General features: G+C 34.3%; 2 non-coding genes across 2 annotated transcripts; both read right to left on the bottom strand.

The window, feature by feature from the left end:
* Positions 1 to 6,791: 6,791 nt before the first annotated feature.
* LOC128034342 (small nucleolar RNA R71) lies at positions 6,792 to 6,898 on the bottom strand. Its single transcript, XR_008190469.1, has one exon. It is a non-coding gene; the product is annotated as a small nucleolar RNA R71 (small nucleolar RNA).
* Positions 6,899 to 22,880: 15,982 nt separating this feature from the next.
* On the bottom strand, positions 22,881 to 22,987 carry LOC128034433 (small nucleolar RNA R71). The gene has a single exon (XR_008190557.1). It is a non-coding gene; the product is annotated as a small nucleolar RNA R71 (small nucleolar RNA).
* Between the last annotated feature and the right edge of the window lie 1,745 nt (positions 22,988 to 24,732).

Genomic DNA, 24,732 nt, shown 5'->3' with positions numbered 1-24,732 from the left:
CAAAAGTGAATAACAAGAATGGAAATAAAGTATAAAACCTAAGAGAAAGGAAAAACTAAAGACTAAAACTAAAGAGAAAATTTTACAATAGCAAGAGGTGTCCATAAAATGTATTAGCTGAGCTTATTTGTAGTCTTAAAATGGTCATCGTCCTTAACCCTAGGTCAGCTAACATTCACGAGCTTTAAAGTTGGTTTGTGCAGACCCAGATGTCCCTGGCTCATATTAATTTCCTGTGCAGAGGCGATGTCGCAACACACCATGTCTTATGTCTCAACATCGAGGGCAGTATACTCAGTTTTAGGGTGTCTTCAGGGGTATGTTACGACATCTATAGGCTATGTCATGACATTGAAGGCAGTCTTGGCTTTTCTTATTATGCTCCCTCTGTTCAGACATTTCATGCTCTGTGTTGCAACCTAGAGACCAGTATTGATTTAATACGCTTTCTAATAGTCTCCTGCACACTCACAAAGTATATTAGCTCACCTTTAGGCTGAACCATAAAAGACCCGAATAGCAGATTTTATTACACTGAATTAAACCAGCTAAAATGTAATTAAAGCACAACTAAAATGCTTATATTGAAGCTCCTAAAGTGCGAAAACTAGTTTAATCTACTACACTGAATTACGGTAGATCAAACTCCCCCACACTTAAGTTATTGCTTGTTCTCAAGCAACATAAACAAAAACAATAAATGAAAAGACGACCCTTAAGCAAGCATGATACAAATGTTAGCCTTGGAGCACATGAATAGGTATTTCATACTCACATATAATCTTGGCAACATATAAACTGCCTTACCACTTCTGATATCAAACACGTAAGTTTAGGATATTACAAAGAATATAAGCATTAAGGGCCTTAAATGTAGGAATCCATCAATAAATTATATAAGTAATTTGATTATCCTAGCAGAATACAAATAGTCATAAATGTAATTGTTTAATATAATTTCAAATTGTGAACAAGTCTACCTATATGACATAGGGCTTTTTGGCTTGTAACGTACTGAGGCTTAGGAGAGGTATGGATTTCCAGAATAGTAAGCATCAAATAGAGTTAAGCACAAAAGTAGTTTGACACATCATATTGGTCCCTATTCTTTCCCTTAGTAACCCTTTCCCGCTTACCACCTTATGTCTCTTTCTCTTGCCTTCTTTATTTCTCCCTGTAGGAAGTCACAGCATAATATAACAATCACAGTTAGCTCACAAGTTTTTGTGCACTAATAAATGAGCTTTTCTAGTTTTGTGACTTTGTAACATTTTTTTTCAAAACAACTCACTTACATATGCTTTTACTTTTCAAATACTTTTTCTACTCGTTTTGATTTTCTTCTTGAATTTTCTTTTATTACACATAATGGCTAACCTATAATTACTATATGATACTGGTTCTTCCTATTTCACTCTATTTTTACAAAATCAAACATAATATATCTACTTAACCTTCAATACATATGTCATAAGTCCAAGGCCAACAAAAAAGGATAAGTACAAATTTATATTTTGGCTTGGATTTTGTATAAAGCTTCATCGAGAAGTGTTTTCTGGCTCAAAAATAGGTATTAAAGATAAATAGCAGGATTAGTTTTTTGGCTCGGGGTGTATTCCAAACAATGTCTTAGGTCATCCCTAAGTATATCAATATTCACAATTCTAATAAACCAAACAACAACAAATTCAACAATTTATCATTCATATTAGCATGCTTGTTTCCTTGTGTTCTCTATATCATTTGGTACATTCAATTGCTATAATGCGTATTTACAATGTAACATATAGAACTTAATAGTCTAATAGTCAAAATTTTAAAATCACTTATCCTCATGCCAAATTATTGTAAATACAAGCAACCTATGCAAAGGCTTTTAACCAATAACTTGTATTTTTATAAGCTCAAGCACACAAATGACACGAAAAATCAAAGAAAAGCATAAAATTTTAAAATAAATTTCTTATGTCACCCCCATACTTTAGATAACACATTGCCATCAATGTGTAACCCCTAAAGACATAAGAAAAGAAGTTATTTGATTGATCCTGATAGTTCCATAGGCTATTGGTGGTGCTTCCTCCATTGCTCATTGAAAGTTCATAATTGTTGTGCATTTACTTTGCAAGGGTATTTTATAAATAATTTAAGTCCATTAATTATAATGGATTACAATACCCTAAATTCAAAAAATAATTAAAACACTAAAAAAACTAATTTAATTCTTCTACTGCTATATATAAAAAAGAATACATTAGTTTGATCTATTCATCATCTTCTTGAAGTCCTCTCCTCCTTCTTTCCTCCTTTTGCTTTTTTGGCAATATGAAAAACTGTTTATATACTTCATCTCCGAGCAATTTCTTTGGTGGATTCATTGTTTTATCCATTTGCTCTATAGGTACTCCTACTCTCTTGCACATTTTTGTTATTAGATGGGGAAAAGAACATTCCCTTTTCTAGATTCCTTGTGCATTCAACCATATTCCTATGTACCCATGTGCCAATACATATTTACTTCTTTTGAAATATTTCGTATGTGATAATAGCATGGATTGGCTTCATGTCAGACATGTCAATTAAGGGCCAAATATTTTAACACACAAACTTCATCCAAATTTCTACACCACAAGAATTATTATGCGTTCTTTGTGCGGCAAACAAAACTTGGTCCACTCCTTTTCTATTGCGATTTCCCATATGCCTTTACAATTCCTCATTAAGAGATCAAATCCCTGCTCTTGAATAAAAGTATAGGGTTGTAATTGTTGTAGATATTTATCTATATCGCTCTCCTGGAATTCCATTGATGATTTGAAATGATTGCACAAAAACTTATCATTCTTCAGGTTTAATCTTTTGCTGCAATCTTTTGTTTTAAAAATTAATGAGTTTTTCACTTGTTACAGATGATAAATAATCTATTTAGAAATCAAATAATACATAATGAAGAGTTATAATTTAATCCTACTTAGTAGAGGGTTAAAAGTTATAAACCTAATAGAACTAAACTAAACAAACGCCAATGGGTAGTTTAAATTGAATAACAAAGTTATAAACCTAATAAAACTAACCTAATAGAAATTATATTTAATATTTCTACATTCAACGAGATTACTATGACCAAATGATTTATTTCCATTCTCAAACTTCATTTATTTTGAAAACCATAAATTCATTTCGTGTCATTTTCATTTTAAAAATTTATGAGTTTTTCACTTGTTACAGATGATAAATAATCTATTTAGAAATCAAATAATACATAATGAAGAGTTATAATTTAATCCTACTTAGTAGAGGGTTAAAAGTTATAAACCTAATAGAACTAAACGAAACAAACGCCAAGTGGTTAGTTTAAATTCGAATAAAAAGTTATAAACCTAATAAAACTAACCTAATAGAAATTATATTTAATATTTCTACATTCAACGAGTTTAATATGACCAAATGATTTATTTCCATTCTCAAACTTCATTTATTTTGAAAACCATAAATTCATTTCCGTGCCATTTTCATTTTTAAAATTAATGAGTTTTTCACTTGTTACAGATGATAAATAATCTATTTATAAATAAAATAATACATAATGAAGAGTTATAATTTAATCCTACTTAGTAGAGGGTTAAAAGTTATAAACCTAATAGAACTAAACTAAACAAGCGCCAAAGGTTAGTTTAAATTCGAATAACAAAGTTATAAACCTAATAGAACTAACCTAATAGAAATTATATTTCATATTTCTACACTCAACGAGTTTACTATGACCAAATGATTTATTTCCATCCTCAAACTTCATTTATTTTGAAAACCATAAATTCATTTCCAGGCCATTTTCATTTTTATTTTTGAGAAAACCACATTCATTTCCAAATGTCATTTCTCCATTTTTACCATTTCTATTCATTTGATTCAACATACAATTCATTTTTGGTGTTAGCAAGCTAACGAAGGGACCAATTGGACATGTGCGATTAGACCTTAAATGATTTATAATTAAGTTCCATCTTTTTGCTCATTAATTATATAAAATCATTTAGTCACGAATTCATTCCACTATAGTATCATGACTGAGCTCACCCCAACGACATATCATTATGAAAGCAACTCGATCAATGTTTATCTAATGACCTTGTGATAAGTGTGTTTTTAACATCCCGCCCGACGTAGTCTAGGGTATCTGAGTACTATTTATAGAGATAGGCTTATAGAATAAACTCTATGCAAATAAAATGTTAAGAACTCACTGAGTACTCGAGGACTATTGGAAACACAGAAATTTACACATTTTTACATTCCCTTTTTAACTTAAAATCATACAGTTTCGACAAAATTCTTGTCAAAAAAAAATTAATTTTTACAAAATAATTAAAGCGCACTTAAAATATAAACATGCTAAATTTTAGTTAATTTTATAATTAATTTTGATGAATTTTGCTTATTTTCGACAGATTTGTACAAAGGCCGAAAAATGGCTCGGTGATCACTACTAGAAGAGCAAAACTAAGAAGCAATTTAAAGTATCGAGGTGAACTAAATTTCAGCCTAAGACGGTCCAAAATTATATGTATTAATTCATAATATAATTAATTTTAATTTATATCAAATTTAATTTGGGTTAATAAATTATTATTAATTAATTATGAAAAAGCGGTCTAGTTGAACTAAACCGAGTGAACCGAACCGACCAAGAAATGGATAGCCCAAAAACCATCCCAAGATCTGATCCAAATCAGCTTATCAGATGATTATTTAAGATTGCAAAGAGGCCCTTGAAGACTTCTTCAAGTTGCATTCAAACCCTTCCACAATTGGTGGCTTTATAGATTTGCCTCAAGCCTAAATTGACAAAGTTGAAACTAGCAACCTTGCCACATGTGTGGCCGGCCAAGGGTGGGCTCTTTAGCTGATAATTTTAGCTGGTCATTTTAGAAACACAACTCAAGCATTCACATCTTTCCTCACTTCTGTTCACTTTCTTTCTTTTTTTCCATTCCAAAATTCCCTTGCTCTCTTGCCGATTTCTCTTCTTGGGAAAGGGGCATTCATCATCTATTTGGAGCAGTAATTAAGTGTTCATAGTAGCCTTAGTTGACGAGGACAACAGAGAAGGAAGAATGGAGCAACTAGTCAAGCCACAGAAAAACACCGGATTTGATTCTTGTTCCCTATCTTTTTAATTTTTGTTGTTGTTATGCTGAACATATCTATGAATATTTATGTTGTTGGAATGGTTAATTTAATCAATTTGGCTTCAATTTAATTCGTGTTAGGTTGATTGCGTTTCGTTTGTTAAAATTATTAAAATTGTGTTATGTTGTTATAGGCCTTGGTAAGATGCTTCATTAAGTAAAATCATGAAGTTATTCTTGCATTACAACTGTTCGGTAACTAATGAATTAATTATTTAAATGGACTGAAATTGTAATTAATGGACAGAGTATTTAATCAGTGCATGTTTAATCATCTAATGTAGCTGAGGGTTGATTAGCAATGGTATCTGACGATACATTTGCATTGCATAACTTGCAAGATTATTGCGATTAAACTATTTCAAGGTAAGGATACTTTGTTACCTCACATAGTCTTTTAGGTGCTTATTAAATCGAGTTAATTGTTTGAATTGACATAGGGATATTATAATTATTTCGATTTAATAAGTATGTATGTGCAATAACATATTTTCCTATTAAGATTTGTTTAATCGATTGAATTGACATGGGGATATAGTCAAGAGATAAATGGATTTTGGTAGGTGACTATGTTCATAAGTTTGCAAATTACCGAGTTACCGTGAACTTATTCGTAACAATATAAATATGAGTTTAATAATTCTAAGTTAAGAAATGTAATTAATCTAAGACAATTATGTCATCTTGATTAAAATCATATTTTGAAATCATGCATTTGAGTTTTATTTATTTAGTCCACTTAGTTTAAAATCTTAGTTTTTAATCACCCTCTTCAAACAAAATATTTTTCTTCACCAAAGTGTTTTAAATAGCATTCATAAATAATTCTTTTCACAGTCCCTATGGGTACGATAACTTGACATTTACTTGTCACTTTATTACTTGTTGTGATTTTGTACACTCACACATTTCCGTCGTTCCAAGTTTTTGGCACCGTTGCCGGGGACTGTGTTTTAAAAAAGTCATTATTTGTGAAGTTGTTAGTTTTGCATTTTGGTTTATCTTTCTGTTCAAATTTTAACTTAGTTAATTTTTTTGTGATTATTTAAGGTGTTTATGAGTATTGACCGAATCATTGATTTATTCCCTGTAGACCCTGAGATTGAACGAACTTTTCGATAGCGAAGAAGACAAGCTAGTCAGAAAAGGACTGAAGAGATGAACTTCGAAAATCTGAATCAAGGAAACAGAGCAAACCTTGCTCAAAATCCTATCCTTATTGCTGATGATAGGGATAGACCTTTGAAACTGTATGCCGTGCCAGTATTTCATGATCTTAATTCAGGTATTAGGAGACCCGAAATTGAGGCACAACAGTTCAAGTTGAAGCCAGTCATGTTCCAGATGCTTCAAACAGTGGGCCAATTTAGTGGAATGCCTACCGAATATCCTCACCTACACTTAAGACTGTTTATGGAGGTGAGCGATTCTTTCAGGTTAGTAGGAGTACCCAAATATGCATTACGATTGAAGTTGTTCCCATATTCACTAAGGGACAGAACTCGAGTTTGGTTGAACTCATTACAACCAAACTCAATTTCAACATGTCAAGAGTTAGCAGAAAAATTCCTTATGAAGTATTTCTCGCCTAGCAAGAATGCTAAGTTGAGGAGCGAGATCATTGCTTTCCAACAAATTGATGATGAGTCATTGTATGAGGCATGTGAAAGGTACAAAGAATTATTACGGAAGTGCCCCCATCATGGAATCCCACATTGCAAACAACTTGAGACATTTTATAATGGTCTCAATCCTCACACGAGGATGGTAGTGGATGCTTCTGTTATTGGTGCTCTCCTTTCTAAATCTTATAATGAGGCTAATGAAATCATTGAGAGGATTGCCAGTAACAATTATCAATGGCCAACCAATCGAGCAGCGTAAGAAAGACGAGTCACTGGAATACATGAAGTAGACGCTCTTACTTCACTCGCATCTCAAGTATCATCAATATCCTCAATGTTAAAAAATATTACTACTAATGGGTGTAATAGTTTTGCAGCACAGCCACTGAATCAATTTGAAAATGTAGCATGTGTTTATTGTGGGGAAGGACATTTGTTTGAAGAATGTCCATCGAACCCAGAATCTGTGTATTACATGAGTACCAAAACCAAAATCGAGGAAGGAAAGGGCTGCATTCCAATTTCTATAACCCATCATGGCGAAACCACCTGAATTTTTCCTGGAGTAACCAAGAGGCAGGAACTAGTAACAATTATGTCCAACCTAGATCGACCCAGCCACCTAGTTTTTCCCAACAAGCTTAGAAACCAACTCAAGCTGAACTATCCAATAGCCTAGAGAATCTATTGAAGGCATACATGGTGAAAAATAATGCCTCTCTAAGAAATTTGGAGAATCAAGTGGGCTAGCTTGCAACTTAACTCAGAAATCGACCACAAGGTGCTTTTCCTAGTGATACAGAGAATCCAAGGAATCTAGGGAAGGAGCATTGTAAAGCGTTAACATTGAGGAGCGAAAAGAATTTAGAGCCCAATTCCGTCGAAATTGAGAAGGAGGCAGCTGACGCTCAAGACTCAGAGGAAGTTCAACCGAGTGTTGAAATTCTAGTTTCACCAGAAATTGAATCTGCAAAATCTGACAAGGTAACTTCTGAACCAGCTAATTCTGATCAACTAATAACTCTGTTAGATGTAGATTTGCCACAAAAAATGAATCAACCAATTCTATTAAAGAAACCTCCACCACCCTACCATCAAAGACTTTAGAAGCAGAAGTAGGAAATTCAACTCAAGAAGTTCCTAGACGTACTCAAGCAACTTTATATCAACATCCTGTTTGTTGAAGCACTTGAACAAATGCCGAACTACGTCAAATTCATGAAGGATATCCTATCTAAAAAATGAAGGCTTGGAGAATTTGAGACGGTAGCCCTAACGAAGGAATACAGTGCATATCTTCAAGACAAACTACCCCAAAAATTGAAGGATCCTGGATGTTTTACCATACCTTGCAATATTGGATCAACATATTGTGGTAAGACACTATGTGCCTTGGGTGCGAGTATCAACATGATGCCCATGTCAATATTTCAATTAGCAGATCAATCCTTAGCACATCTAGAAGGAAAAATCAAGGACGTATTGGTACGTGTAGACAAATTTTTCTTTCCTGCTGACTTTGTGACTCTAGACTTTGAAGCAGACAAAGAGGTGCCAATCATCCTAGGAAGACCATTCTTAGCAACTGGAAGGACCCTTATTAATTTGCAGAAGGGCGAGTTTACTGTCTGTATTTAGGATGATCAGGTAACATTTAACATTTTTAAGTCCATACGATTTCTTGACACAATTGATGATTATTCTGCAATGTCCGATTTAGAGGATTTAATCGTAAAGAAGGAACTCAATTATGTCGAGGACCCATTAGAACAAAATTTGACATTAGATCCTCCAAATGATGAAAAGGAGGATGAATACTTAGCTTTGTTAGAAGCTAATCAAAGGGGATTTAATCCGCAATCCCGCTTTGAATCTTTAGAGTTAGAGAAAAAGGTTATGCCCAACCAAAACGTCAATCGAGGAGCCACCTAAATTAGAATTGAAGGTACTTCCCTCACATTTGAAATATGTTTATTTAGGTAACTCTTCTACTCTTCCTGTGATTGTTTCAGTAGAATTAACTACTAAGTAAGAAGAGAAACTGATCATGGTGTTGAAACAATTCAAGAAGGCTATCGGAGGGACCATAGCCGATATTTGCGGAATTAGCCCATCTGTATGCATGCACAACATTATCTTAGAAAATGGCAAAAGGGATGATTGATGGACAACGAAGACTGAAGCCCATCATGAAGGATGTAGTTAAGAAAGAAATCATCAAGTGGTTAGATGCGGGTATAATTTACCGCATCTTAGATAGTTCGTGGGTAAGTCCAGTCCAGTGCATGCCAAAGAAAGGAGGTATCACGGTCATTGAAAATGAGAATAACGAGTTGATACCTACTAGAACGGTTACGATATGGAAATTTACATCGATTACCGGAAGCTGAACATGGCAACTAGGAAAGATCACTTTTCTTTGTCGTTTTTCGACCAGATGCTTGATAGACTAGCAGGGCAAGACTAATACTGTTTTCTCGATGTATACTCGAGGTATAATCAGATTACAGTAGCACCGAAAGATCAACACAAGACAATATTCTCCTGCCTCTACAGTACATTTGCATTTAGGCGCATGCCATTTGGTTTATGTAATGCATCTACTACATTTCAAATATGTATGATGTCTATTTTTACTGACATGGTTGAGAAATATTTGGAAACTTTTCTAGATGATTTTTCAGTATTCAGAGATACATATGATGATTGCCTAGCCAATCTAGCCAATGTACTAAGGCGATGCGAAGAAACAAACCTTGTACTTAACTAGGAAAAGTGTCATTTCATGGTATGATAAGGTATTGTTCTAGGGCATCGAATAACAAGACATAGAATCGAGGTAGATAAAGCAAAGGTAGATGTTACTGAGAAACTCCCACCTCCAATATTTGTAAAAGGTGTTAGGAGCTTTCTGGGCCACGCCGATTTCTATCGAAGATTCATCAATGACTTCTCCAAAGTTGCTAAACCCTTATGCAAATTATTGGAGAATGACACGGCATTTAAATTTGATGAGGAGTGCTTAAGAGCTTTCAACAATTTGAAGAGTCAGTTAGTCTCGGCACCCAGAATAGTCACACTAGACTGGGATTTGCCATTTGAATTGATGTGTGATGCAAGTGACTTCACGATCGGAGCTGTCATGGGTCAACGAAGGAACAAAGTTTTTCATCCCATCTACTATGCGAGCCGGACTTTGACAGGAGCTCAACTAAATTACATGGTAACAAAAACAGAGTTACTTGATATTGTGTTTGCTTTTGACAAGTTTCGATCTTAACTTATAGGTACCAAAGTGACTGTTTGTACGAATCACTCAGCAATTAAGTATTTACTTCCCAAGAAAGATGCTATGCCGAGACTGATCTGATGGGTACTTCTACTTCAATAGTTCGATCTAGAAATTCAAGATCGAAAGGGAGTGGAAAACCAAGTAGCAGACCAGTTGTCCAAATTGGAGTCGCAAGAAGGGAACTCTCCTCTTATACCAATTCGAGAGACGTTTCCAGATGAACACATACTGAAGGTAAATCATGTCCATAATACCCCTTGGTTTGCTGATATTGCTAACTTTTTAGCTTGTGGTTGATGCCGATTGATAAGACGTATCATCAAAAGAAAAAGTTTCTTCACGATGTGAAGTACTATTTCTGGGAAGAACCGTATTTGTTTAAAAAGTGTGCAGATCAAATGATCAAGAGATGCGTGGCAGAAGATGAAGTACATAATATTTTATACCATTGTCACTCAGCTCCGAGTGGGGGACACTTCGGAGGTACACATACTGCAACCAAGGTATTGCAAGTTGGATTCTTTTGGCCAACACTATTCAGATATGCATATGCTTATGTAAAGAGTTGTGATTGATGTCAAAGGGTTGGAAATGTCACCAACAGAAATGAGATGCCTCAAACAAACATCATTAAGGTAGAATTATTCGATGTTTGGGGTATTGACTTTCTCGGTCCTTTCCCTCCCTTTTTTGGTCACAAGTACATATTAGTAGCAGTAGACTATGTGTCTAAGTGGGTTGAGGCAGAGGCATATCCGACAAATGAGGCTAAGGTTTGGAACCCCAAGAGCCATCATCAGTGATGAAGGGTCCCATTTTGTGAACAAGTGGTTGAAATGATTATTAGATAAACATGAAATCAAACACAAGGTCACTACAGCTTACCATCCGCAGACGAATGGGCAAGTTGAATTGGTAGACAAGGAGATCAAAGGCATACTTGAGAAGGTAGTTTGCCCGAACCGATGAGATTGGTCCAAAAGACTGGATGGTGCTTTATGGGATTGTAGGACAGCATACAACACACCTTTAGGGATGTCACCCTATAGGTTAGTATTTGGGAAAGCCTATCATCTACCCTTGGAGTTAGAACACAAAGCTTACTAGGCTCTCCAACGACTCAACTTGGATCTTAAAAGTGCCAAAGAGAAATGGATGCTTCAACTTAAGGAGTTAGAAGAATTCCGAATGTCTTCATACGAGAATGTCAAATTACTTAAGGAGAGACTCAAGAAATGGCATGACAAGCACATTCGAGTTTGAGAATTTGAAGCAGGTCAACAAGTCTTGTTATTCAATTCCAGATTAAGGTTCTTTCTAGGTAAGTTAAAATCAGGTTGGTCTGGTCCATTTATGATTCATCGAGTCTATCCATACGGAGTCGTTGAACTTTAAGGTAAGGGAGGTAATTTTCGAGTTAATGCTCAACGCTTGAAACATTACTGGGGAGATAAAATTGAACGGAATCAAATCTCGTTCATTTTGTCAAATATTTAATTTTTCTTGTTCTTTTCTTTGAATAAATGATTTAGGGTATATTTTCGAAATTACTATGTTTAAATAAATTCTGTCTAGGATATTGGAACTTAAGCAGGATCGCTTGTGACCTTTCCAATCTTTCTTGGGTATTGATTTTAATATAATTTCCCAATAAATTATTCCTAAATAACAAAATAAATTTTATTTTTCAAATAAAATGGTCAATGTTGATCCAAGTTTTATGTTGCAACTCAATTTTGAATTTTCATTAAGTCTAGGAACTTAATTGAATTATTTTAAAAATCTGTTGCTCTTTTGTAAATATTAAAATTAGATGCCTTTTTTGTAAATATTTTCAGGAAGCATCTAGAATAAATGTTTTAGTTCAATCAAAAAAGAAAAAAAAGATGATAATTATTAATATATAATTATATCCATTATAATATATATTAATTATTATCGACTTTATTTAGAGTTAGGATTAGTTTTAATTTAATCATATTTTATTCAATAAGTTTTTATCTTAATAAATTAATAGCAAATAATAATTTAATATGCATTATATTAATTATTAATTGTTATTTACTTTGAGTAGAATTAAAACTTACAATTTTTAAGAATTCTACTTTAGCTCCTACTCCTTTAACTATAAATTCCACCCATCTATTCTTTTTTTTTTTCATTCATACACCATTCCCTCCAAAAACACCAAAACCCTTAAGTGTCGAAACCTCCTAACAATTCCCTAGCCACAACATCGCCCAGCTAATCGGTCAGCAACACCTCGCGCGCGCTCACACTAGGCCTGCTCAACGATCCATACGTTGCTCACATCTATCCCCTGCTATGCGCTACTGCCTTGCATACCCGAGCGGCACACCACCCTTTCACCCATCCTTAGCCAAAAACCCCTCAACCTATTTTAATTTGTCATCTTTTGATTCAAAATTATTTTTCTTAAAAGCTCTTAATTTTTACTAAAAAAGGTGGTAATACCAATTTTTCTCTTAAATTTTAATTTAATTATCTAATTTTTTAATTTTTTAATTTATTAATATTTTATATTAATTAATTTTTTCAGAAAATAATTGTTACCATCTTATGATTAGGTTAATCATACCTCACAAGAGAACTCGGGCATCTGCACAAATTGACGAATCACAAAACAAGTTCCACTGTGAAGAAGTCAAAGCAAGATAAGAGAATATCTTCAAGAATCAATAGATGCAGCCAGAGAAAGGTTTCACATTGAAAGAAAGCAACTATATTAGTTTTATGGCGCGTATTCGCCAGGTTGCTGAAACTCTCAATTGGGAGTTGTTTTGTGAGAAGAGACCTAATGTGGATGAAGAGTTAGTACACGAAATCTATGCGAATTTAACCTCAAGAGAGTTGATGAAAGTTCCAGTTCACGGAATCAAGGTACCAATAACTTCAAACACTATTAATGAGTTCTTTGGATTACCTGATTTCGAAAATGACGAATATTCCTCCTTGATGAGCAATATAGAGTCTGAAAATTTGTAAGAAATTCTCGAGCAACTTACAGTTTCAGGTTCTAAGTGGACTGTGTCAAAGCAAGGAATCTACACTTGTCGAAGAGAATATTTGACACCACTCACAAAGGTATGGTTCTACTTCATCCAATTCAACCTTACGCCTAGCTCACATGGGACTACAATCTCATTAGAGCGAATGGTCTTATTATACTCAATTTTAACTGGGAAGACCATTGATGTGGGAAAAATCATCTTGAGGGAAATGTCAAAATTGTGCCGTTAGACATTCACGTTCTGGCCCAACTTACTTTCCCTTTACGATAACAATTTTATGCTTGAAAGCTAAAATTCTTGCAAACGTAAAGAAGACAAACTATAGCCAGGGCACATCATAGATTGGGACCTCTATCGAATAGTTGGAGACTCTGTTATACAGCAACAAGTTGAAGAAAGTGAGGATCCCGAAAAAGAAGAAGAAGATCATACAGAGATCGAGTCAGTGCAATCGGCTGAAGTCCCTGATAAGGTGGAACCAATGGAACCAGAAGCTGAACCTGATATCAAGACTTCAATGTTCAAAGCTCAACTGCCTCGTCCAGATCTTCGAGATGAGTTGACAAAGTTGATGGACATAATGAAACATATGTAGTGGTAGCAACAAGCTTACTAGAAATACTCAAAAATAAGGGATGACTCGATGAGAAGTGCTCTTACGAAAATTTACAATGACCCATTTATTTTTGTGCCTGAGTTTCCAGATTACATATTTGAACCATGGAGCCCATTATCGAAAACGGAGCGAAGCGATTCATGCAAAAACAATAATGATGGAGCAAAAGATGAGTCGAATTCGGAAGGATCTGCAAATAAATAAAGGGGGGATCTCGACTTTATTTTATTTATGTTCTTAGGTTATTTTAGGATAAAGTTAATTAGGAATTTTTGCATAATAAAACAAGAGATGGAAATCATTAATAAAATTGAACAAGTCGCGAAGTATAAAGTGTGGCAATAGATATATATATGTCTAGGATTGGATTTAGAAAGAGCTTGGTACTTAAGCAGTCAAATTGACTCACCTCCTCTTTTTTAGAATCCTACCTTGTGTATAGTATCTATTTAATTTAAACAATGAGAACATTGTTCATTTTAAGTAGGGGACTAGAAAATTGAAATTATTTCCACTCAAAATAAATAGTTCTTTTAATTATGATTAGGATATATTTTTTCAATAATTTAAAATTTTGTTAAGTATGCTAAACTTCAAAGATAAATAAAGTTCATTATTTCAATAAATTGTTATGTTAGCTGAATAATGACATAAATGTATTTTTAATAAAGCATGCAAATCGTACCATAAAATTTTTAGTTCCTAAAGAAAGGTAGGCATGCATGAAAGTTTAAGTCTCTAGAATTGAATTAGTAGTTTCTTGAGGTGAAATCCTAGGAAGCATGAAATGTTAAAAATGATTTAGGCAACTCTTGTTTGGACCGTTTGAGCCTTTCAAGCCAACCTTGATGAAATTTTATCCTTTGAAACCCAACTTTCAGACTATGTGACCTAATTTTATTTGAACCATTGCAATATTTAGCCATCACTTCTCTGTTAATTATCTTTAAATTGTCCTAAACACTAGACTCAGTACTATTCAGAATATTCTTTGAAAATAAGTTTGGGGGAGTTGAAAGAAGTATCAAATGCTCTAAAAATTATAGTACATATAGTAAAGTGCTCAAAAGAAAAAGAGCACATGTACTTGAAAGAAAATAGATGTACAAAGGAGCATGTGAAAGCAAAGTAAGTTCGTGTATTGAGGGAAATTATTCCAAAGGTCTGGTTGAAGCTGAGTCTAGGATTTAAAAGCCTAAATTTATCTATCTTTTACCTACCTCTAGCCTAGCTATGTTACAACCTTTTTAAAGACCTTTGATTCAAGTTTTCTATGCTACCTACATTAGTGGAGAGAAATTGCTATGTTCAACATATGAAGGCATAAGTTAAACTTAATGATTGCAGCTTAATCTTTAATAAGGAAATAAAATCAAATTGGTAAGGGTTAACATGTCTTGTCAAGGAAGCATTTAGTCTAATTGTGCTATCATAATAGTTGTTGAGATTAATGTGAACGATATGTATACTTAAGTAGCATAACTATAAAATTTCTTATTTTTGAGCATAAGTATATTAAATTCATAATTCTAGGAAGAATGTTATTCTGAAGGAATTTTTCAAAGGTGTTTTCTGAGTAATTATTTTTAATTTGTGCATTACTCGGGACGAGCAATGAATTAAGCTTGGGGGTGTGGAAACACGAAAATTTACACATTTTTACATAGCCTTTTTAACTTAAAATCATACAGTTTCGATAAAATTCTTCTCGAAAAAATAATTAATTTTTACAAAATAATTAAAGTGCACTTAAAATATAAACATGTTGAATTTTAGTTAATTTTATAATTAATTTTGATGAATTTTGGTTATTTTTGATAGATTTGCATAAAGGGCGGAAAATGGCTTAGCACACACTGTTAGAAGTGCGAAATCGAGAAGCAATTTGAAGTATCGAGGAAAACTAAATATCAGCCTAAGACGGTCCAAAATTATATGTATTAATTTGTAATATAATTAATTTTAATTTATATACAATTTAATTTGGGTTAACAAATTATTATTAATTAATTATGAAAAAGTGGTCCAGGTAACTAAACTGAGTTAACCGAACGGACCAAGAAATGGACAGCCCAAAAACCGTCCCAAGAGCTGACCCAAATCAGCTTATTAGATGATTATTTAAGCTTGCAAAGAGGCCCTTGAAGACTTGTTCAAGTTGCATTCAAACCCCTCCACAATTGGTGGCTTTATAGATTTGCCCCAACCCTAAATTAGTAAAGTTAAAACTATCAACCTTGCAACATTTGTGGCCAGCCACGGGAGGGCTCTTTGGCTAATAATTTTAGCTATTTTTATCAGCCCTCTTCAGCTATAAAAACCCCCTTAGGCTAGTCATTTTGAAACACGCCTCAAGCATTCACATCTTTCCTCTCTTCTCTCCATTTTCTCTCTTTTTTTCCATTCCAAAATTCCCTTGCTCTTTTGCCAATTTCTTTCTTGGGAAAGGGGCATTCATCAGCTATTTGGAGCAGCAATTAAATGTTCATAGCAGCCTTGGTCGACGAGGACAACGGAGAAGGAAGAACGGAGCAACTAGTCAAGCCACGAAAAAACACCGGATTTGATTCTTGTTCCCTATCTTTTTAATTTTTGTTGTTGTTATGCTGAACATATCTATGAATATTTAAGTTTTTGGAATGGTTAATTTAATCAATTCAGCTTCAATTTAATTCATGTTAGGTTGATTGCATTTCATTTGTTAAAATTATTAAAATTGTGTTATGTTTTTATAGGCCTCGGTAAGATGCTTGATTAATTAAAATCATGACTAAGTTATTCTTGCATTAAAATTGTTAGGTAACTAATGAATTAATTATTTAAACGGATTAAAATTGTAATTAATGGACACAGTACTTAATCAGTGCATGTTTAATCATCTAAGGTAGCTGAGGGTTATATTAGCAACGGTATCTGACGATACATTTGCCTTGCATAACTTGCAAGATTATTGTGATTAAACTGTTTCAAGGTAAGGATACTTTGTTACCTCACATAGTCTTTATATGCTTATTAAATCGATTTAATTATTTGAATTTACATAGGGATATGTACAAGAGATTATTTCGATTTAATAAGTATGCATGTGCAATATCATATTTGCCTATTAAGATTTGTTTAATCGGTTATATTGACATTGGGATATAGTCAAGAGATAAATGGATTTTGGTAGGTGAGTACGTTCATAAGTTAGCAAATTACAGAGTTGCCGTGAACTTATTTGTAACAATATAAACATGAGTTTAATAATTCTAAGTTAAGAAATGTAATTAATCTAACACAATTATGTCATCTTGATTAAAATCGTATTTTGAATTCGTGCATTTGAGACTTATTTATTTAGTCCACTTAGTTTAAAATATTAGTTTTTAATCACCCTCTTCAAACAAAATATTTTTCTTCACCAATGTGTTTTAAATAGCATTCATAAATAATTCTTTTCACAGTCCCTATGGGTACGATAACTCGACATTTACTTGTCACTTTATTACTTGTTGCGATTATGTACACTTGCACATTTTCATCGTTCCAACTACAAGTACACCCTCGGGAAAAGTCTATGTTAGGGTGAGCTTGGTGGTTGGTGAAGTTTCTTTACAAAGTACATGCCACCCTAGTTGATAGACTATTAGTGCCTATTTCTTCATATGGTTAGTCTTATAATTTTTGTTGAAGTAAATAGTTGGCCTGGAGAAGGTTAGTTAGAATGATACAAGATCTTTGATATTGAGGGGGAAAACATTTAAGAAGAGAGAGAAAGTTATTAGTCATGGTTGTCGAAGGAGGGGTTGTGGGGAGAATGAACTTTGCCACAAAGTTTCTCCCCGTGCATGCCTGTATAAAGCCAGTATTGGCTTCTTGGCTAAGCTTTGTCCTTTCTTTGGCAAACTTTATTTTCTTTCAAAATTCTCCCTGCAACACTTGGAAAGCTCTAGAACTAAGGATAGCTTGAAGGTTTTGGGTTCATTGTATTCAGCAAATTCCATTAACGTTTGATAACTGGTAAGTATCGATGAAACTTAACTTATTATCATGGCTATTGAAAGGGCTTTAAGGTTTCATACTCTTAGATTAGTTTAGAAGCAAACTTCTAGGTTTTGGGTTTCCTAATTTAGTATTCTTGAAAACTTGTTTAGCTTTTCTGAAGGATGTAATTTGATAAGTTGATTATTTAATTCATAGCTCATGAGACTCCTAAAGGCTCTCGAGAAAAAAGCAAGAGACATGCAGTCTAAGCCTTGTTGTATTTTCTGGTGATTTCCCTTTTACCCCATGTATGTGTATCGTGCTCCTATTCATGTCTGGTTCAAGGTAAGTTCACATGTTAGGTGAAAAAGTCTAGTCATGTGTGTCTATGAAAGTGATGAAGAACCTTACTTTATGTTGATTCATTACACCTTTTCACTCTATAAAAGGAACCATATGGTCAAAATAAAGCAAAGTATTCATGGTGTTGCCTTTTATGGAATATCCATTGAACTGGTAGATTGCAGTACATGAAACATGACTTTGTAATGAATTCTTGGCATTTCTTTCAATGCAATGTGCATTGAATTGGCAGATCGTGGTACATGAACAATGGTTATATAGCCTCTAGTAAGGCAGGTACATTGCAAACTAGATCGGCTAGCATGGCAAAGGAAATGAACGGAATGAATAATCTCTAAACACGGACTCGGGTTTAGCCAAGACAAAGAAGGTTGTATTCATAAATACATGGGCGTAATTTATGTGCCAAAAAGCTTAGTATGTTATGAATCTGTGCGATTTTGGTTTTCGTCAGTTGGTTAATTGTGTTTACCACTAAGGAGTAATGGTCTATTTCTTTGCCTATCACATAGTTATCCAAGTGCCCGCCCTAGAACTCACAAAGTTTTATGAACTTACTTCGTTTATCTTTCCTTTTCACGATCTCCCAAGAAGTAGGAAGACTTAAAGGATTATGCTAGAGGATACTATTTACTATGATAATTATGATGTTTATTACTATGCATGATAGACATGAAGAGGGATGAGTTCATCGATTTACTACCCTTTTTAAGAATTCGTAGTTTGTAACTAAACTTTATATGTGCGTAATCGTAATGTTCTTTAGTTTTTTTTGAAAACTTTCATAATTAGAGATGTTCTGGCCCACTAATTGTAAATGTTTAATATTATTACCTTAACATTTCTAGTTGAACAAATGGAACTCGAGTCTCCACTAAATGCTTTTCTAAAAAGAAAATATTTTTTTTAGCTGAACGCGCCAATCCTAGCCCCTTCACGGGGGGTAGGTTTGGGATGCCATAAGCTTTTGGTAGTAAAGCCCCAGTTTAGTCTCTATCAATTTTTGCTAAGATGGTTTTTTTTGTAGCCAAAAAGGGAGAAAGTTTGTAAGTTTGAGAGATGAGATCGGTGAGGATATGGAGAGTCATGTCCCCACCCAAGAACAGGCTACTATAGCCAATAGCAATAATGTTAGGAATGTTGGGAATGCATTCAAGAACATGATCTCTGCTATGATGACTCAATTTTTTGAACAATTCATGGGATGTAAGTCTGGCCAACAGCGACAACCACAACCATAGCCTCAGCTACAACATCGTACTCCACCACACCTTAAAGTGGTACATTCAGCGCCACCTGTCGGTACTTGCTTCTACATTAGTTGTAGCTCCCCCTAAGTCTAATCTAGTCCGAAAGATTCAAAAAAGAGGGGCAAAGGAATTTTTGGGAGACAAGGGAGATGATCCATTGTGGTTGAATAGTGGTTATCTCGATTAGTAAGGTTAATGAAAGAGTTAAGTGTGACCAAGAGGATAGCCTACTATGCACCATATCTTTATTGTAAGGAGAAGTGTATCAATGGTGGGAAATTGTGAATAGTGTTACCCCTAAACATTTGATCAATTGGGAATTCATTTTAGAGAAGTTTTGTAAGAAGTATGTTAACTCAATGTTCGTCGAGCAAATGAAGAAGGACATCTTGTATATGAGTGCGAATTTTTACGGCTCAGTAGGTATTCCAAGAATATGTTCCCAATGAATAAGGACAAGTGCAAAAAATTTGAGTAGGGGCTTAGAGATGAACATTGCGCCTTGGTGGCGGCCTCTTAGTGTAAGACCCTGTTTGAAATAAAAACCACAACTCATAAGATGGAGTCGATTCTCAAAGAGAAGAGTAAGAATTATGAGAAAGAAAAAATGAAGAGAGGAAGATTTAGTCCTCCACCTCCCTTCAGCTTTAAGAAACCAGAGGATCTCTCCTATCCAACTTCGAGAAAATAGTCACACTCCATCAGTTATAACAAGAAGAGTCTTATAGGCCGGCAACATCTATGGCTAGCTCTTGTGGTTTCTAAATAGAGAAAGAGGGATATGAATTTTGTGGAAGAAGTCATGTAGAAGAGTGTAGACAGAAGATAGTAGCCTGTTATAGTTGTGGGTCTAGAGACCACATGATAAAGGATTGGCCCACCAAGTTTGAGTATACTATAGAGCAATTAGTTAGAAGCCTTTAGGGCAAAGCACTATAGTAAACAAGTTGATACGAAATAGCCCTCTAGTTGTGGGCGAGTACGTGTTTTTGGCAGATTTACTCCTCTTGAATTTTCACAAATTTGATGCTATATTGTGATTAGATTGGTTGAGTATGCATAATGCTATAGTAGACTGTCAGTCTAGAAGAGTGCGTCTGGCCAGTTCAGAGGGAAAGGAAATATTATTGATGACAAAAAAGTCAGAATTGGCAGAAAGGATTTATTCCTGCAGTTTCTGCCAGGAAATTGATTGTTCTGGGTGTAGATGCCTACATGACATTGTATACTGTAAAATATATAAGATTTTTCCTATATAATTCATCACCTTTTTTCTTAAATTTGTTGTTAAAACCAAGTAATTATTTGATAAATTAATGAAATATGCGAAAATATGAAATTAGGACATAAAAATTATTAGAATGTGATTTTATACTTTATTATATAGTTTTCATGCATATAATGGCTTATTTTATATTAATTTGAGCATATTATATTTTTAAGCTATAAAGTGGGTCATGTATGATTAAATTAAATAATAAAATATAAAGTTATATTAATGAAATATTAATTATACAATGTCCTTGAAGAGTTAAAGAAATCAGAGATTTTCCCGAAGATTTGCTGATGATCGAGCCTTAGTCCTGAGTTGTTGTAGCACTCAACTTGATCAAAAATGAAAGAAAAAATCAGCCACTTTTCCTCAATTCATGGTCGGCCACTCTTAGAGGAAGTTTCAAAGGATGGACACTCCTATTTTTATCAAACTAGCTCCCTTACCTCACCTATAAATAAGAGCTCATTTCTCACTTTTTCAATCATCCCTCATCCCATCATCTCTCACTCATTCATCATTCTCTCAAATCTTTTACCTATATTTCCCCTTCGTCATCCTTGCATAAGGATTTTAGCAATTAAGCCTCTTAAAGAACCCTTGGTCAGCTACCTTGAAGAGCCATCAGCAAAGGAACAAAGTAAAGAAGTGAAGGAGCCTCGTCAGTCAGAGTCTTGGGTGACAGCCACTCTGAATTGGGTTTAATCTTTCTTTTTTTTTTAAATTTAATTTAAAGATGTTTGCTAGGCATTCTTTGTTCTTGTTTACAACAATGATAGCTTAAATTTATTTAAGCTAAGATGATTATTTTGATTAAATAATATTTATTTGATTCATGCTTATAATGTTTGTCCCTCAATCGATCATGTTTTCAATTAAAATCAAGTATGTATTTCGTTCATACGTGATTGAATTGCACCTGAATTAGCTGAGCGATCCTAACCAGACGACGGTTAATGGACGCATAATTGAAATGTGCATGCTCAATTTAGATCCTAACCCGATTGAATTGTAGGTTGCATAACAACTCGAACCAAGCTTTATTATCTGCATAGTTTTTAGATTTGTGTGATTAAATTATTTCAAACCTAACACGTCCCTGTTTCCTCACACGAATGCTAAGAAACCCTTAGTAAATAAGGATCAGTAAAATGCGTATTTACTAAGTAAAGGATTTCGAGAGGACATAATATGGTTTCCAAACTCATGAAAGATCCAGTTGCCATGGAATGTTTTTCCGAATGTTATTAATCATGTTGATAATAAATTGAATTTAATTAAAGTAATTGTCCTAGTTTATTTATGTTATAAGTTTTTCAAATTGCGTTTAATTTTACTAAAATCTATTTCATTCATATAGTTTGGATACTTAGGACAATTTGCATTAGGGATCGTTGCATTTAGTTTAATATATTTTAATCACCACTTCTCAACTATATTGTGTTTTTATTTACTAAATTGTTAATATAATTTTAAAAATTAAGTGACTTAGCATAAATACAATCCCTGTGGAGACGATAACTCGATACATACTTATTACTAGATAACGATTGTGTACACTTGCACAAACCCTAACATTACAAGTTTTTGGCACCGTTGCCGGGAATTGTCAACTGTTGCCATAGTCATCTTTTTTCATGAAATTATTTATTTTCAATTTGATTTATTTCTAACATTACTAACTTATTCTTTTTAATTTTTGTGGTTTTTTTTCAGGTGTCTATGAGCATAAGGCGAACTATCAATTTACTCTTTGTAGACCCCAAAATTGAGTGAACTTTCAGACAAAGAAGACGTGAACAAATAGCTGAAAGACAAGTCGAGATAGACCGTGGAAATCAAAATCAAGACCAAGGTAAGGAAGCCAATTATGTACGAAATCCTATCCTCATTGCCGATGATAGGGATCGATGCATCTGACAATATGCTATGCCACTTTTCAGTGAGTTAAACCCAAGAATTAGAAGGCCAGATATTGAGGCAACCCAATTTGAATTGAAACCAGTGATGTTTCAAATGCTACAAAAGGTGGGCCAATTTAGTGGTATGCCCACGGAAGATCTACATCTCCACCTTCGATTGTTTATAGAGGTGACTGATTCATTCAAGATAGCTAGTGTGACTGAAGATGCACTGAGGTTGAAGTTTTTTCCGTACTCGTTGCGAGATCGAGCACGAGCATGGCTCAATTCATTGCCACTAAGTTCCATATCTACATGGCAAAAATTAGCAGAGAAATTTTTGGTTAAGTATTTCCCACCTAGCAAGAACGCTAAGTTAAGGAACGAGATCACAACTTTCTAACAATTGGATGATGAGTCTTTGTATGAGGCTTGGGAGCGATTCAAGGAGTTACTTCGTAAGTGTCCTCATCATGTGATTCCTCATTGTATCCAGTTGGAGATATTCTATAATGGTCTCAATGCACATACAAGATTGTTGGTAGATGCTTCCGCGAATGGTGCAATTTTGTCTAAGTCTTATAATGAGGCTTATGAGATCATCAAGAGGATCGTGAGTAATAACTATCAATGGCCAACAAATCGAACAACTTCAGGAAGACGTGTAGTCGGAGTTCACGCAGTTGACTCTCTCACTTCGTTATCAGCTTAGATATCGTTTATTTCCTCCATGTTAAAACAGTTAACCACTAATAGAACTAATAATTTTGCAGCTCAGCAACAAAGTCCGTTTCAAGTAGTTTCTTATGTGTACTGCGGGGAAGGTCATTCTTTTGAGAATTGTCTATCAAATCCCGAGTCAGTTTACTATGTGGGGAACCAATATCAAAATATGAGTGGAAAAGGACCCCAGCCCAGCTTCTACAATCCTTCATGGCGTAATCATCCTAACTTTTCTTAGAGCAACCAAGGAAATGAACTGAACAACAACTTATTGTAGCAAAGACCCAACCAATCTCAAGGGTTTATTTAGCAAGATCCAAAACCACCTCAAGCTGAGGCATCAAACAGTTTGGAGAACTTGTTGAAAGTGTACATGGCAAAGAATGACGCTTTGATCCAAAGCCAAGCAGCAACATTGAAAATTTTGGAAAACCAAATGGGTCAATTGGCTACGAAGCTTCATAATAGACCACAAGGAACCTTACCGAGAAATACTAAGAATCCAAGGAATTTGGGTAAAGAACATATCAAGGTAGTGGCATTGCAAAGTGGTAAGAATCTGGAACCCCAATTGATTAATGTCCAAGATGAGCATGTTGAAAAGGAGGGAAGTTAACTAGATGTTAAACTTCCTACACCAAAGGAATCAGAATCTGCAAAGTCTGAGAAGGTAAACCCTGAATTAGTGAATTTAGATAATTTAACATCTTCTTTGGATACAGATTTACCTACTCAGAAAAGTTGTCCGGTTCAACCAAAAGTTCCATCACCTCCATATCCGCAAAGATTACAACAAGACAAGTAAAAACATGAGGTGCAATTCAAGAAGTTTTTGGAGGCTTTACACATCAATATTCCATCAGTGGAGGCTTTAGAACAAATGGAGACTTATGCAAAGTTTATGAAGGATATATTGTCCAAGAAGAAACGACTGAGTGAGTATGAGACTATTTCCTTGATAAAGGAGTGGAGTGCGTTCTTGCAGAACAAATTGCCACCGAAATTGAAAGACCCAAGAAGCTTTACTATACCCTGTAACATTGGTGAATCTTACTATGGTAAAGCTTTGTGTGACTTAAGAGCGAGTATCAACTTGATGCCTAAGTCTATTTTCAAGATGTTAGGGATAGGTGAAGTAAGTCTTACAACTGTGACGCTTCAGCTAGCAGATCGATCTTTAGCATATCCCGAAGGAAAGATCGAGGATGCTTTGGTAAGAGTCGATAAATTTATTTTTCCTACTGATTTCATTATGTTAGAATTTGAAGCAGATAAGGAAGTGCCAATTATCCTTGGGAGACCTTTCATAGCCACAGGGAGAACGTTAATTGATGTACAAAAAGGAGAACTCACCATGCGAGTTCAAAACGATCAAGTAACTTTTAATATTCTTAAAGCGATGAAATTTCCTGATCCGGCAGAGGACTGTTTAGTTATGGAAGAGATAAAAACATTGGTTTTTATGGAAAACAATTTTGAAGAAGATCCATTGGAGCAAGCCT

The sequence above is a fragment of the Gossypium raimondii genome, chromosome 10, assembly GCF_025698545.1.
Source record: "Gossypium raimondii isolate GPD5lz chromosome 10, ASM2569854v1, whole genome shotgun sequence".
NCBI classification, from domain to species: domain Eukaryota; kingdom Viridiplantae; phylum Streptophyta; class Magnoliopsida; order Malvales; family Malvaceae; genus Gossypium; species Gossypium raimondii.
The sequence above is the reverse complement of the archived record's forward strand: the minus strand, read 5'-3'. Positions and strand labels throughout refer to the sequence as shown.